The sequence below is a fragment of the Physeter macrocephalus genome, chromosome 18, assembly GCF_002837175.3.
Source record: "Physeter macrocephalus isolate SW-GA chromosome 18, ASM283717v5, whole genome shotgun sequence".
NCBI lineage: Eukaryota > Metazoa > Chordata > Mammalia > Artiodactyla > Physeteridae > Physeter > Physeter macrocephalus.
The window spans coordinates 79,569,766-79,574,175 of record NC_041231.1 but is presented as its reverse complement, the minus strand read 5'-3'; the positions used below and the strand labels follow the sequence as shown (position 1 = coordinate 79,574,175).

At 41.4% G+C, this 4,410-nt stretch overlaps 1 protein-coding gene across 5 annotated transcripts in view; it reads right to left on the bottom strand.

Annotated features, from left to right (window-relative positions):
* ANKRD66 (ankyrin repeat domain 66) overlaps positions 1–4,410 on the bottom strand; it is a 34,052-nt gene that overhangs the window by 1,389 nt on the left and 28,253 nt on the right. The gene's annotated exons all lie outside the window — the stretch shown is intronic.

The window sequence follows — 4,410 nt, the reverse complement described above, 5'->3', positions numbered from 1 at the left end:
GAACCCGGTTCCCCTGCATCGGCAGGCGGACGCGCAACCACTGCGCCACCAGGGAAGCCCCCCTTCATTTATTTTTAATTGCATTTTTTTCCTAATTATAAAAGCTATGTCTGTTCATTGTAGAAAAATTTAAAGTACAGAAACAGGTAGGGAAGAAAATAAAAATTATAATCACGTATGTATTGTATGTATAGATGGATTTATGTAAAGAATAGTTAGATGACATATATAGATAGACGATAGCTACAGAATCTTAGAACAGGTGATAGATGGAGAAATAGATGAATCGATCATCATACACACACGGACAATGGGAAGCACACAAAAACACTGTTTTGTATATGAGGCCCAAGGTGAGTATGTGACTTGCTTAAGGACACCGGTGAAAGCCCATTCATGGAGATAAGATTTGAGCCAGTGTGAGGACAAATGAAATTTGAGAGGATAAATGATCATACAGGCAGGGCAAACAGTATTGTAAGTGCAAAGCATGATAAAAAGCACAATTCATTCAGGGGACAGCAAACCTGCTTGTCGCTCAGACTTTGTGCCCCCAACAAGCTGCAAGTGACCTCTCCATATTCAGACCACAAAGCCTCCCTCCTCTGACCTGCTCTTTTGACCTTGTCACTTTCTATCTTGTATTAGTGTTATTTATGTAAACAAGTTCTCTCCTCTCCCAGACAGGGAGCTTCTTAGTGTTCAGCACTGCACCTGGAGTATCTTTAAATCCTTTCCAGTATCTAGTTCAATGCCATGCATGTAGTAGGGCTCAAAAATATTTGTTTTTGTTTAAATTTTATTGAAGTATAGTTGATTTACAATGCTGTGTGACATTTCTGCTGAAAAATATTTGTTGAACGAGAGATTTACTACTCAAGAGAGACTGAATCAAAAGTTGAATTGTTCCACTAGGATACCTAGGATATTCTGAAAATTGTCAAATACTGTCTACGCTTCTTTTGAAATTCTTCTATGTCCTTCCCTTCATCATCCTAGTCCAGGACCTCACCTACTTGCAACATGAAGGATTAAGAAATTCCTTACGTGATCTCCTTGCCTGTGGTCTAAGTGTGACAAATGCAACCTGCACAGCTTCACTGCCACCTCTTCCACTACAGGAGTAACTTGGCTAAAGCTTTTGTTTCGTCTTGTCAATCGCCTGATGAGTTCACACTCATCTTCTTGCCCAGATCGCTGTGGTCGCCCACCCACCCAGCCTTATTCTCCACTTCTCTGCAGAGTAAATGCTCTGCTCTGCCAGGCCACTCATCCCTCCACTGTGTCTCCACCTCCTCACATCCACACACAACCTATGCCCATTTCCAACTTGGTATCTTCACTCCAAATCAAGAAGATTTCTCTGGGCTTCCCTGGTGGCACAGTGGTTGCAAGTCCGCCTGCCGATGCAGGGCACACGGGTTCGTGCCCCGGTCCGGGAAGATCCCACATGCCGCGGAGCGGCTGGGCCCGTGAGCAAGCTTTCAACAATTCCTGCCCTCCCCACAGGCCACCCTGGGTATCTCAACTTCCAGCTTCCCCAAATACATTTCAATTTTAATATAAGCAACACGATTCTTAGAATGAGGGAAAAAACCGCAATATTCTTTCATGCAGTGAAGATCCAGTTAATGAGCAATAATTAATCAGAACAGCTTGCTTCAAACTACATTCTTGTTGAGAATTATGCAGAGTCTATAAAATTGATAGTCTAGGTGTACAGCAAAAAAAAAAAAAAAAAAGATTTCTCCCTCCTTCATTAGCCAGATCTTAGCTCTATTTTAGGGTCCGGATTAATTTCCCCTTAACCAGGATTCCTTCCCGTTAAGTCCTCTCTCTAACTGTCACAAGGGAAGTTCCTCACAGGAGATGATGAATAGAAATGACTTACACACGATGTGGTTGACCTTTGTTTTATTTGTCTGCTCAGCACTGCCTGCCCACTTTTCCTGGTAATAGCGCTCACTCTGCATTCTTTGGAGGAATCCCTCCTCCTCCACTTCAGTTATGCTGGGGTTGTGTATCACATTCAGCCACCCACTGGTTACTAGGGAGGGGCTGAGATTACTCAGAGAAATTCAGTAAAGGAGAGCCAAGGATAGGTACCTGAGGAATGCTAGCATCTAAAAGGCATGCAAGAATAGGAGCTTAGAAAAATTGTGAGAAGAAATGGTCAGCTAGTAGGAGAACAAGAAGACAGGAGCAGCAGATAAAACAAGAGAGAAGAGTTATCAAATACCAGATTAAGTGGAGGTAAGATATGCATTGAGAAGAGGCCATTAATTTAGCAGGAAGGATCTCCATGCATGAGAGCTAATTCAGTACAATGATGGGGGAAGAAGTCTGAAGAGTGGATGAGGAAGTAGAGACAATTATATAGATGACTTTTCAAGTAGCTTAGAAATGTAGCGAAGAAGAAAGACATAGCAGACATTAGAAGGGCCTCTAACTCTTTGTGTGTTCGTTTAATAAGATCTGTTTGAGTATGTTCATGAGGCAAAGAGAAGGGAAGGGAAGGAATAGAAAAAACTTAAAAATACAGGAGAGAGCATGAAAGATGCAACAAAGAATGTGGGAATGATGATCTTATAGAAGATATAAAGGATTGGATGAAGGGTCTATATGGAGGGATAATACTTCCCACAGAAGGGCGAACAGGAAGGCAACAAGGAACAGAAGTAGATGTATATGTGATATGTAGGTTTGAGAGGTGTGAAAACGTATACCCATGGCTTCAATATTCTCTGTGAAGTAGAAAGCATACCCTCTGAGGGACGGGCTGAGGTGTGATCGGAGCTTGAAATTGTCAGTGATGGAGAAGAACAGGAAGAGATGGCTAGAGTGTTCTAAGGGCTCAGTTGGAGATAGAAACCTTAGAACTTCTGGTGGTAACCACCGACTTATCTGTGGGCTTAGCAGACCAAGAACAGCAGTGGAGAAGACAGAGACCAACCCAAGGCTGGGAATTCTGGATTATATGCTACAGAAGGACCAAGGGGTGGAAAGTTAAAAATAGTGGAAACAGAGTGAAAGAAGCAGTGTATCATGGTGTTGCAAACAAAAGAGGAGAAAAGAGTGTTTTGCTCACCATCTAATTCTAAAAAGATTAACCTGCTGCAATCACTGATGTACAGTGCACTCTGTCCTTCAGACAGAAGAGATTAAGGTGATGAATGAAGTTCCCTGTGCTTCTGACAGGAAATTAAGGATCATAACAGGATGGTCTGTGCTTTGGAACAAGCAGCCTCCTTAGTTAGATGTATTTCAGAAAGAATTTTAATGAACCCAGCTTCTTGTATCTTCCCATACATAGAAAAGTACTATAATCATTAACCTGAGACATCTGTTCTTTGTGATGAGCAGTAATCTTTTGCCAAGATGTATGCTTGACTGCATGTATTCCTAAGCCTCCCAAAATCATATATAAACTAGCCCTGCCTCCCACCTACTGAGAGCAGTTTCTAAGAGCTACTGAGGGGCTGTCTCCCGAGCTCAAGTCCTCAGTAAGACCCTGAATGAAACTGAACTCACAACTCTCACTTTGTGCATTTTGCTTTCAGCCCACAGTATCCAGATGGCAGACAGAAGGAAGATAGTGAAACTTTCAGGGAGGTGATAGGTGGGAGGGAAAGAAGTTGAATGAGAAGAGTTCTTGCACTCAAATACCTGTGTGATGACCCAGGAACTGGGAAAATGAAGAAAGGGAGCTATGGTCACATGGTGGTATGTCAGTCTTAGAGAGTCCAGCAAACAATGTTGCTGATGCTGAGGTCCATAATGGTTGGAGGTTATTGAATGTAGGGGATGATAGCAGGACTGGGGAGAAGACAGAGTCTTGGAGCCAGGATTCAAGGTTCTGCCTCTACTCCCCAAATCTTCTTAATTATGATTTTGAATATTTTTAATGTGGGACACCACTTTGAAGAGAAAGTGTCATGTGTCATGTGACAAGAAAGTGTCCCACCGCTCTTATCTGAGATAGTTTTTATATAATCTAAAACAATAATTATAATGATTATAGTTTTTGTATAATCTAAAACAATAATTATAATGATTATATATTATATTATTAAAATTATTATAATCATGTGTAATTATAATAATGTATACGTTTTAAACAATAGATTGTTCCAGAAAAATCATACAATATTTTTTTATTAATTAACTACCTGACATACCTCTCTAATTTTTATTTTCTGTAAGGTAATGAGGACTTTTTAAAAATTGAAGTATAGTTGATTTACAATGTTGTATGTTTCTGGTATACAGCAAGGTGAGTCAGTTTTTTTTTGTTTTGTTTTGTTTTGTTTTTGTGGTAAGTGGGCCTCTCACTGCTGTGGCCTCTCCCGTTGCGGAGCACAGGCTCCGGACGCGCAGGCTCAGCGGCCGTGGCTCACGGGCCCAGCCGCT